Source organism: Sturnus vulgaris, chromosome 4 (genome assembly GCF_052056855.1).
Source record: "Sturnus vulgaris isolate bStuVul1 chromosome 4, bStuVul1.hap1, whole genome shotgun sequence".
NCBI lineage: Eukaryota > Metazoa > Chordata > Aves > Passeriformes > Sturnidae > Sturnus > Sturnus vulgaris.
Genome location: NC_142246.1, coordinates 6,439,397 through 6,451,947, shown reverse-complemented (window position 1 = coordinate 6,451,947; position 12,551 = coordinate 6,439,397). Strand labels below are relative to the sequence as shown.

The following is a 12,551-nucleotide window of genomic DNA, read 5'->3' as shown; positions in this document are numbered from 1 at the left end:
GGTGCACTTGGATGCACAAGTGCATGAGCCCCAAACTATTTCAGTTATATAATGGCAGTAAAAAGAACTTGTTATTAATTTAGAACTGGAAGTCCCTAAGATCAGTGTTTCCCATGCTGTGTTGGGCTTCCCATTGAAGCCCTGTAGAAATGTCTCTCCTCTTGTCTGTGGTGCTCTCAGTGGGATCACTGTGAGCTCTCTCCTGGAAATCAGCTGGTTTATGGTAAGACACCCTCTTCATCACAACTTCTCAATACTAATTGCTTCTTGTTAATGGACATCAGGAGCAGGGAGAGACTGATATCAGGAGATGATGCTGTGCAAGAGACAGCTCATCTGTTCTGTTCATTCCTGGAGGGAGTGGAGCAGTGACCAATCATTAGTCACCTTCAGGTTTTTGGAGCTGTAACTCCCCAAAGTGCAGGATCAGGAAGGAATTACCAGATTACCTTGAACCCTCTTCATATCATGTACATACCTGATACAGATCAGCCCCAAATGTTTTATTAGACTGCTCTTTCAGAAAGGCATTTGAAGTATTCAGGAGATAAAGACATGACCATGACCTTTGTAGTACAGTCAATAATATCCACTTGAACAACAACAACAACAACAAAATAAGCTCGAAAATAGAGACTTTTGAATAAGCTTCTAAGATACTCGGTGTTATGATGTCTTCCTTTAAGATTAGGCAGGCTTTTAGTGTCTGGTATTTCCCTCTGCAAAGTGTAATCATGTTATCTCCCAGGGTTTTTTTGGCAATATGAGTACATTGTGTTCTTCAAGGCATTTTTTTTCTCCAGCACTGAATTTTTCTTTTTGCAGCCTTTTGCCCATGCAGAATATAGATGCCAGAGCTGGCAGCAACAGTTCACTATTTATAATGTTGGTAATCCTGTCCACAATGGAAAAAATTTCCTCTATACTGAATTTAAGGATTTTTTCAAGGAAGACATGACTTCTTCATGTCGAGGTGTAGTTCTTGGAGCTCAGGCAGTTGTACATCCCTTTTAAGGCTCTAATTCCCTATCCTGTCAGCATTATAGTATTTTCTAATGGCAAAACTTTCCATCTTGGATTTATTAAAGCATGTTTTGTTTCTTTAATTATCTGTGATCCAAAATGACTGCGTGATTGCACTTTTGCTATTATTTTTTAGTCAGTTATTATTGTTTTTATGATGTTCATAGTAATTTTTGCAAAGATTTTCTGTTTATGTCCACATTGTTGGTGAAGATGATGACAAATACCCATTAGAAACATCTTTACTGAGAGAGTTTTTTCATTGACAAATGTGTCCTAAGATAACTGAATATAATTCCTTTAATATGTGTTTGCTTTTATCAGCCTTGTGTAGCACTAACTTCTTAAACCAGAATGTCAGTAGAGCTAACTTGGGACATCCTGCAAAGCTCTAATTTGTTGCATCTTCATGGTTGCCTTAAATGAATTTGTTAGATATTTATGGATCCTGATGATGAATGTAGTATAAGAATTAAGATTATTACTTTCTAATGAAAATAATTTGCTATTTAGTAGAAATAATCAACAGTGTGCAAGTACACAGTGTCTGGATTTCATTAGTTGTTCATTCTTGTTGGCCAGATTGAGTTTAGAAATATATTTTCATACCAGATCTGCCCAGTGGCCCAAGAATTTCAACAATTGTACTTTATTAATTAATTGAGACAATAATCTAGTACTAGGAAAAAGATATTAAAAAAAGAATTTAATAAAACCGCCATAAAGTAACCTTTTAGAAGAGAAAATGGACTTGGAATGTATTTATTAGTATTTGGCTCACTCCTTCGAATCTGAATGTGCATGCACAACTGCTCACAATTAGAATTATTTTTTCTAATGCATCTGTGTGGGTGTGCTTGGTTTCTGTAGAGAGAGACGTTGCATTTAACCATGTAGTAAGTCATATATATAGTATAACTTGTTTGGGTCAGAAGGAAGTAGAATTAATCTGCGATATTCCTACATTTCTGGTAGTGTAAACTGCTCAAAAAATCTATTTTGCAATTATCTTGATTATTTAAGTTCTTTGGATGTCCTTGTAAGAGCAATAGACTGTTCGTTCCAGCTGAAATTATTTAGCTGTTTCTTCCCTCAGTTAATGTAGGGAGAGAAAATCAATATAGAAGATAATATTTTAGCATTAGTTGATCCTAGGGTCTTATTTAATTCCAGCGTAGCAGGCTAAGTAGCAAATGCTCTTAGCAATTGTTTCTGTTAGTGGAATTTTGAAAGCACTAAGAGAAATCTTGATCCATGGAGACAGTACAGTAATTCACATTGACATATTTTCCCCATTTGCCACAGGGCAAGTGGAACTATTAATGCTCCTGTGAAAAACCTCTTTTCTCCTTTCCTGTTTTTTTTAAGAGCAGAACAGAAACAGTGTCGATCCTAACAGTGGATTATATGTAAAAATTTAGACTACCCTGCAGCCATCAGAGGGAAAAAGATTCAGAAAATTTGCCATCACTGAATCTTTGCTTTTTTTTCTAAATAGACTTCTGTTCCATGAGTATATATATTTATTTATTTACATGGTGGATTTCTGTGGTGTTTTGGAGGTTTGATGGTTGTTTTAAGCAAGAAGGCATCTCTGGGGTCAGGGAGCAGGTAGCAGCAATTGTAAAATAAACTGTTTGAATGCTGCATGTCCACATGAACTGACTCTAACAATAAAATATTCTCTGAATCCATTCTGTGCCTCCACAATGTGCAGTCAGTGCCCAATGGAGACAGCCGTTCCAATCATGTATACACAAGGAATATTTGTTATCCATTGTAGTATTTTGCCTGCAGCTTTGAGAGACCCAATTTTATCTTCCCTTAAGCAGCCAAAATGATGTCAGCATCAGCATGGTACTTTTTTTTCTTTGAGTGTTTCAAGAACCAAGAAATTGAGCTGTTTGTTGATAAATGAAGGTTTATGTAAAATGCATATAAATTTAAGCAATTTAACTCAGTGCAGTAAAATGGCCTTTGAAATGAGATTTAAATGTGGGTTCTTGAAAATCTGGTTGGTTAGATGTGCAGAAAATAACAGACAGTTGACTGCTAATAATGCCATAAACAATAATTAGGCTGTGAGGAGCAGTTAATGATAGATGACCAAGTTTATATTATATATCTTCTCAATGTGCATCATCTTGCCTTTATGTTACTGAACTGTGCATGTGCTATTAGATTAAAAGTTAAGTAGAAAAAAATTTCTAGATAAATTAGCAAACAATTTTTTTGGTGTTCTTTCCCTTCAATCATTTCCCTTCCCCCTGCCTGCTGCTTTTTTTTTTTTTTTTTTTTTTTAAAGAGAGCCAAGAGACTAAGCTTAGGTCACAAATGAGATGAGTTTGATGACCTCAGCCTCTGGCCTTTCAGACATCTGTCTACGTCTGAAAACATCCATAGATTTTAGTCCATTTGGAAATCTCTTGTCAAGAAAGATTCAGGAATAGACTGGGAACACTTAATTCTGCTTATGATTTTAAAACCTCAAGAAACAAACAAATCATCTCCTTCAGCACTTGGTATTTAGTAGAAGTTACAGTTATGATGCATAAAAGGAAAAACATTCAAAATACTCATTGAGCCAAAGTAGGGTTGTTTTTCTTTCTCCTTAGACTATTTATTATCTCCATGAATTATTGTTCATTCCTCTCTTGTGATAGTTCTTTCTGATGTGGGCTTCTCTGTAATGTTAATCATAGAGGTGCAGCCTCTGGGAAAGACACAAACTTTAACCTTTCTGGGTCATGGGTCTCGGAAGCCACTTCAGTTAGAGATCAGCACAGTACAGCGATACACAGCGTGTTCCCATTTGTTTCCAGGTCTTTCAGGAAAAGAGAATTAATTATTTATACCTTATCTATATACATTTACTTATTATTACAGCTCAGTTGTCTTTAGCCTCCAGTAGTTAATTTAAAGTACATTTTTCCTAAGGTAACTTCATCATCTGTGATATAACTTGCACTGTTCATAAGGCGTATCAAATCATTTTAATTAAGAACCCAATCTGTTTGCATGGAAGTATTTTCCTTTTTGTCTGTGTCTGCTGAACTTTCTTCTTCCTGTGGTGATGTACAAGCCTTTACTGTGATCATTCTTCCAGATACATAAAATAATAGAAATTAATAAAAGAGTATTTTGATATCAGGGACTCTTTAGCTGTTCATATAATTATATAGGACTCAAAGAAACCATAAGAATTTGAAGGAAAAAATAGGTTTCATATACCTTAAGATCTTCCTTGGAATTATGTGATAAAAATGAAAACTTAAAAATTGTTGATTGTTGATCTGCATCAGTGTTGCAGATTTTTAATGTTTATTGTGTTACTTGTGATCTTGTAATTCAGATGGCACATCAATATAGTGAAAAGTAACAGTTCATTACATAAAAGCAGTATAAGATACCCTGTTTCGTGAAAAAGACAGCATATGTTAAGAAACCAAGTAATTGTCTTGATGAAATAAATGAGAAAAAAAAAAGAAAAAAGCAAGATGTGCAACATGGTGTGCATTAATTATAACTGCTTTCAGAAGGTACATAATGTTCCAAGTCCTCTTCTACTCAATACTCTGTTCCAGGAAATTTACCTTTCAAAACTGTCATAGAATTTATTTTAATGTTGTTTGTTTTTCTCTGCAAGGCACTTTCTATCATTTACCAGCAGTCCTGGCTCACTGGGGAGGTCCCTGGGGACTGGAGGTTTGCAAATACGACACCCACCCACCAGAAGGGCCAGAAGGAGGATCTGGGAACTACAGACCTGTCAGTCTGGGCTTTGTGAAAGGCAGGTCCTGCTTGACCAACCTGATCTTCTGTGACAGGGTGACTCATTCAGGACGTGAGGGAAGGGCCTGGACAAGTGACAGGACAAGTGACAGGACAAGAGGAAGTGCGGCAGGGAGGTTTAGACTGGATATCAGGAAAAATTTCTCCATGGAAAGGGTGTCCAAGCACTGGAACAGCCTGGCCAGGGCAGTGGTTGAGTCACTGTCCTTGAAGGTATTTAAAAGACATGAAGATGTGGCACCTGGGGACATGGTGTGATGGTGGCCTTGGCAGTGCTGGGTTAATGGTTGCAGTGAGTGATCTCAAACAATTCTGTTTCTGGCTCAGGATGAACTCTTTGTGGGCTTTCCACAGTGCCACTGTGAATCACAGACACTGCAGATGTGTCAGCCCAGCCACCTTGCCGATGCCTGCCTGGCACAACAAGAGCTGTGTTTAAAATTGCACCAGTGATCCTGCTGTGTCGAGAGGAATGGTTGTTGTGAGAAGATGGAGTTCCCAGAAGACACTTGTAGGACCAGAGTTGTGCTGTGCTGTGATACAAATTGAACAAAACATTTCTGTCAGATGGTGTTTTCCTGTGTAGAGGAGTTGAACCGTTAAAAAGACAATGATTTAGCAAACATTTTCATGAGATGTGTTCTTTCTGCAGTATCTTCTTCGTGTAATATGATAAGGCCTTTGGAAAGTTTATCCATTAATCTTTAAATAATACCATCCTATCATAATGCTCAGTGCTGCCTTAGTCTGTAAGTCAGGGTATTTGGCAGTAAAGATCAGCTCAAATAGCAGTAAATCTGTTGATACTGATTATCACCCCTTTGAATCGCCTTTGCTTCTGTAGTGAAATTCTGTGTTACACAAATATAAGTAGGGTGAGATCTTTGTGCTAGGAGAACACGCTGCCCTCTCATTATTCAGCTCTATAAAGGGAGTTTTTTCAATATATGTATTTTTTTTTCCACATCACTCTGTAAATCACATAAATTGGTGTCCCTTACGGGTCTGAATTGTATTTTGCGAGTCTTGCATAGGGATAAGGATTTCTTGCAGTTTACTTTTCAGCTATTCAGTTTTAAGTCTTGAGAATAGGAAGTAAAAAAGCTGCACAAGTATATTTGGGTTTAATAAAAGAAAAAAAGGTGGGCTTCTCAACAACCTCCTATAGATGTTTCTTAGGAAAAGATACATGTATTAGGGGAAGGTTAAAAATATTACTGTGTCACCAGATATATGGAGGCAGAGAACATGGAATATGTTTCTTTGGCTAATGGGATACATGTTTTACACATGAAACCTTGCTAGTTTCTTTTTACTGTTCTAAAACCATCAACCATTCACTGTAATGGACTGCCTAGCCTGTGTACTGTTCCATACGTTGTAAATATGGAATTGATTTTCACTGCCCATCTCTTTGCTTACTGTTCTTCTCTACTCTAATTTTCCTGTTTTCTTAGGGTGCAGAGATCACTTACACTGGTATTATTTTTACATATTTTTCTCATTGTGTTTACAAATCTCTGGATATAGTACTTTTTAAATTAAATTAAATCATTTTAATCTCCAGGTAGAGCTGGCATGTTTTGTTGTAGTCTGTTAAATTATCACTTCTCAGTGGGCAGGTTTTACTGTGTTCAGGCAAACGTGTTTAGGTTTTTCAACGTGCCAGTGTCTTCTGTTGCTTGTTACAGCTGTTGTGTGCACAGTGTGGGTTACTGAAGGTACCTGAAGTGCTTGACTGATGGAGTGCAGCTGCTGACTGGTGTTGAGGTGCAGCATGATCAGATTTTAATTGGAGGGGATGTGATCAGTCAGGGACAGCCAGGGAGCTGCTGTGTCTCAGGAGCTGGTGTGGTGATTCACTAGAGGTCACTTTTTGCTCACTAATGAACCACTTTCTTATCTTAGCAGTAGGTGACAGTGGAGTGCAGGTAGTGCAGTATTTCATGGTGGTACAGAGCAGTGCTCAATTTGGAAGAGGATGAAATTCAAGACTGGTAACTTGTCATCATCCCGAGTAAATTTGACAAAGCAGGAGAGATTATTTCAATGTCATAAATGTCATAATCCCAGTGCGTGGTTGTGCTTAAGGTCCATGACAGCAAAAGGACATTTTCATCTAACACTGTTCTGCTTTTTTCATCCTTTAGTATCCTTGCTGGATTTTCAGATGGGTAAGACTTGTACTTAGTTTCAGAGCAAAGTGTCTAGCTAAATTCTAAGTGAGATGTGGCTTTGATTTCGTATGTGTTTAATTTTTCTTGAGGGCATCCTCAGTCTTGTGGTGCATGTTGGAAACAAGGAAGAATGATGCTTTCTATGCCACCTAGTGAATAAATGACGGTCACAAATGCAAATATAATTGTTTGGGAACTTGAAAACTATCTCCGATACAACTTTTGCTTTTTTCCCAGGCTACTTGTTGTACAGCTTTGACAAAAATAAGATGCCAAGTGTGGTAGAACTCAAGAGGAGGTGGAGGGATAGTAGAGTGCATATGACACTGCAGCCCAGTAAGACACACCCACAGTAGCAAGTTCACTCAGGACATCCACTGGTTCTGTTTAGGCCACTGAATGGTTCATTATTCTCCATATTACCTGTGAAATTACCACCACCAAACAGGTTATTGAATCTACTCCAGACTTGTGGGTTTTGATCCCTTCAGTTGGCCTTAATATGTAGATCTCATTTTTTGCATGCAGAATGCAGCCTCATAAACAGTATCTGGTTCTCATTATAATTCTAAAGAGACAGTCAGATTTCATAACTATTATGCATAGGCCAGAGCCTACTTCCCTTAATCATCTAAAAAATAGCACTTTGCTTCATGACCAGGCACAGACTGATTTAAAACTTGAGAAGTAAATTACTACTCAATAATCCAGTTCTATAAAAGTAAATGCAGAATGTTGTTACGCTGGTTCATTATGTTGAAAGCATAGTGCATTATAATTTTTAATGGAATGTGAGTGTAATATATTCTAAACGCCTTCTTTAACACTTCGGGAGACAACTGGATCCATGGTCCCACCAAGTGAGGGATACCCACTGTCCACAGAATTTTGGTAGTAACGAAATGTAAATTTTTAAGATTTCATTAATAGCAGGATCCTCAGCATAAAATCTCTGCAACTTACACAGTTTGAATGAGCTCCAAGATTTCAGACAGGTGAGGAGGAGAAAACCTTCCCCGGGTCACTAAGCCATTTTTTGTCCTTTCGTGTTAATTGGCTGCTCATTCCTGGGAGCACAGATTGCACTGCTTCTCCTTTACCTCATCCAATGTCGAATCCCCAAAGCCGCCCTGCCAGCGCAGAAGGGAGCGAGCCATATGGGGCAGGTTGCAGTTGTTCCTTCAGGTCTGGATTTATTCTGCTGTGAACAGATGGACAATGGCTGACATCCACTAGTGGATCTTGATAGGTTTCTTCTGCTGTTCATCTCTATCTTCTTTCTTGCTTCAGCCAGAACACAGACCATCCTGGAGATGGTCTGGTAACTCCTCCTGACTAGATGGAAAATAATACATCTCATTTCACGACAACCAGAAAACACAGAGGATTTAATTCCACCCTGGTTCTTATGTTTTTAGCACTTGTGTGAAGAGGGTGAGATCAAGAAGAAAATCCCTTAGTCACTTAATACAGATAACATCAGAGGAGAGAGTTTTTTTGTGTTCAGTGGTTTGAAGGGAATTTATTCTTCCATTCATTCAGCTCACTGCAAGCTTTTTCATTTCGTATTTCCAGCATAGAGCTAGGAGAGCTGTTCCATTCTGAGAAAGGAGTAATGCACATTTGGCATTTCAAAAATTACTTTAAATGTTTGACACAGCTGAACTTCTTGTTCATTAAGTGGAACTTTAATCTACTACTTTGATTCTTCACCTTTTTTCTACAGTAGATGAAGGTCCTCTATTTTATTTCATGCTTGCAGTGACCACAATTTCTTAAAGATGAGGTGGTTCTCCTTAGTCAGTTACTCGGCTTTTTTCCCATTTTCCTCTCAGAACCCGCTGAAGATTTTTCTCCAAAATGACTTTCACATGAACCAGAAAGCATTAACTTCTTGCAGTGGGAAGTTGCATACAGAGGAAGTTATAACCAAAAAAAAAAAAGAATCTGTAATTTAAATACGCAATTGCAAAATCAAAGTAGGCTGATCTCTGTGTGTGTTATATAAACAAATGTTTTTCATGATATAAAAGAAAGAATTAAGGAAATATTTAAATCCAATCAGTTTTCTTTGCAGATTTTAAATAAATTGAATTGACTTAGTTTGATTATACATTTAAACAATCTATTTTGGGATAAAGGTTAAGTGTTGGGCCTGCTTTATCCAACCATTTTTTTCTTCTGACATAAATCTCTCCTAGGATCTCTTAATAGCATCTGCAAGATTTACTGTTGATAAAAGTTAAGATATTCCATTGAAACATAATCTTGCATTTTGATTAAAAATGCATAAAGGTTTTAAATTTATGGCTTTAACAACTGTTACAATGAATGACGTCTGTTTGATAACAAAGCAAAATCATGCGTGAAAGAACCAGCATGCACGTCTGTGACAAACCAAGGAAAATCTGTAAGCACACAATAGCAGTATTTTTGAGTGAGAAAATTGTCAAACCTCACTATTCACTTCAAAAAACATTCAACATGTTTTTTGTATCTTGGCTTATTGCTTAGGGGGTAAAACAGAAAAACTTCCTCTTTCAGTATCTTCAAAGTCACATCTGCTGAAGACAGTGAGCCCTAATGCACTGAATTTGTGAAAGCCCAAGGTCATGCCCTTATGATTGCCCATTCTGAGGGGAATAAAACTTGGACTTAAATTATACATGTGGCTGTTAACAGATACACTTAATGTATTTGCTCTGCAGCACATGTGCTCCTCCACAGCTGACTTAAGAAGCCAAGAAACAGTTTGGGGGCGTTGGAATATGCCATAATTCTTAGTGCAGGGCACAGAAGACACTGAGCTGTGTTACACTGCTGTTGAAAAAAGAGGGTGCAGTAACAGCAGTGCCCAAATGCAATAAGAGGATGGCGATTGTTAGGCTTTGTGAAAGATGTACTGGTATTGTAGCTGTGTGAACCATAGAGTGAAAGCTGTGAAGATGACTGAATGCGAGGCCATCCAGAGGCAAGCTGCTGGAGAAAGCAGGAAGCAAAATGGATGGGGGCAACTGGAGGCTTGGCTGGAGTCAGCTGCTCTGCTCCTGGATTTTCTCATGTCCACTCCAAAACTAGGCCACTGACAACCATGCAGGGAAGGAGGGCTGAATTTGGGGAAAAATGAGCTGCATTTTCTTAAGCAGAAAGAGCACTGCATTGTGTTCTGAGGGAGGACTTCAATTTCTCTTGAGTTATTTCATTGTCCTTTTCCGTCCCTGAGAGTTTGCAGAGTTTATTCTGGAGAGCAGGTGCCTTGTGGCAGCTGTCGAGCAGGGTGGAGAGACCTTTTGTGGAGAGACCTCCTTTCTGGGGAGATGGGGTCAGATAATCTCTTTCCTTCAGCAGGTGCAACTCGGCTTGCTGCTGCTGGAGGGAACACTGTTGGTCCAGTCAGCATCAGCTGAGGATCCAGCCCATGATATTTTCCCAGGAAGCATGAACTTGTGATGGGTGTGCCAGGAACGAACTGATTCCTGTGTTACCTACAGTGTGTGTATTTGTTAGGTCTGTGTACAATCAGAAAGGAAAAAGAGCAAGCATATGAATCCCTTCACGAAGTAGCGTGGAGAATACCAAACTGCAGTATTAATAACCTCCTGTTATTGAATCCTCCATCTGTTCATCATGCCAACTTATCCTCACTTAGAGCACTCCCCTTGTCATAATATTTTGCGCCACACTCCCCTCCCTCCCCGAAGCAGCAGTTCCAGTTTAGATCTAAACATTTGCCCAGTCATGTAACCCCACCAAGGACATGGTCTCAGTGCCTGGATCTGTTTATGTTTCTATATTAAAAAATGCAACTGAATTCTTAATTTCTTTTTTGATTTTTTCCTTTTCCACTAGTAATTTTTTTTCTGGAGATTTTCATATCCGTATTGGTATTCACAGATATTTCTCTTGTGGTTTAAGCGTGTTTGACCCCCTAATGCTCATTTGTGATACTTTGCCACATGGCAACTGAAGCAGTGAGGGAGAAAAAAATAATGATTTTCTCATTAGAGCTTTGATATGTATGTGTTTTTATATTTGCTAACATCTATAAATGGCAATAAAGTGGTTAGCCACTTTAAAGTGATTAAACCCAAATTTATTTATACAAACCCCACATGAGGCGCTTGGCTAGATGCTGCCCTAGCGATGCACAGTGAGAATTTAGGGAAACTGTTCTTTGAGGGATGTCTGAGACGTCTGTGCTGAGCCACAAAAGGCTTTCCCAGGAATACAGGAGGAAAATGAAGATAAGTCAGAGGCTGCATAAACTTGTCCTGGGAATTACCTCCCAATCCCGGTGGATAATACCATGAAAGGGACACACTACCTGGGAAATGATGAGGGAAAACAAGTTCTTAGGGAGCTGGAGCCAAGCTGCTGAAGGCTGCCTGTATGCTAAAATCCTTGAGTTGTGCCCTGGACGGATTCCTGAAATCCACACAACTCGGAGGCTGAAACCACCCTTCATAACCTCTGGGTTCAAATATTCCCCTCACAGACAAACCAACTCCTAAAAAAGCCCGCGGGGAAATCCACAGCCCTGTCCGTTCTCCCAGTGAACTGCTCTTGTTTGCCATCCAGGAGTCTCTGACTTTATCCGAGGGGGTCCGGGTCCCTGAGGGATGCTGGGGCCGTTTGCTGACAGGAAACGATCGTTTTATTTCTGGAAAAGCCCAGAGAGAAGGGATGTTCCCTGCCGGGCTGGGCTGGGCTGTGGGTGGGGACGGGCGAGTGAACGGCCGCGGCTCCGCTTCCCGCCCGCGGCTGGGAAGGAGGAAGGAGGCTGTGCCAGTAGAGTACAAGTTTCTGGGAGGGCTGGAGCGGAGCTCCGGGCGTTGAGGAGAAAAAAGCCGCGGGGCAGGAGGCGGCGGGGCCATGGCGGCCGCCGCTCCCTCACCGCGCCCGGGCGGGGCCGCCGTCAGCCGACCCAGCGGCCGCGGGGGCGCCGCCACCACTTTGGTTTGCGTCGGCCGCCGCCGCCGCTGTTCGGGCGGGGAGGGCATGGCGGGCGCGGGGTGACCCCGAGGGACCGCGGCCACGTGTGCGCGATGGGAGCGTCCCCGGGGGGCAGAAATCAGCCTTGGGTTCACCGAGCTGGGGCGATTCCCTGCTCCTGCTCCCAGAGCTGTTCCCGCTCACCGCCGTGCCGACCCCGCGGAGACCGCGGGGTTTGTTCTGGGGCTCCTCACGGCGGGTCAGGGAAGCTGCAAGAGGCATTGACCGTCACCGATCACCGGGTCGTCACCAAAATTAGAGCGTTAGGGCTTTATTTGTTTTATTCCTGTTAGTTCGTGAGGGAAAAGCCTTAGCCGAACCACAAATAGAGCGAAACACCAGAAGTGCTGGTGTTTGGGTGTTCTGCCAGGAAGGGGCAGAAAGCGATAGGCAGGAAGTTCCACCTGAAGATGAGGAGGAACTTCTTCACTGTGCAGCGGCTGCACATGGAATGCGTTGCCCAGAGAGGGTGTGGAGTCTCCCTCCCTGGAGATGTTCCAGACCCGTCTGGACGCAATCCTGAGCCACGCGCTCTGGGAAAACCTTGTTTGAGCAGGGAGCTTGGAC

General features: G+C 40.7%; 1 protein-coding gene across 13 annotated transcripts in view; it reads left to right on the top strand.

Moving 5' to 3' along the window:
- The window catches only part of CTBP1 (C-terminal binding protein 1), a 234,332-nt gene that overhangs the window by 155,572 nt on the left and 66,209 nt on the right, over positions 1–12,551 (top strand). The gene's annotated exons all lie outside the window — the stretch shown is intronic.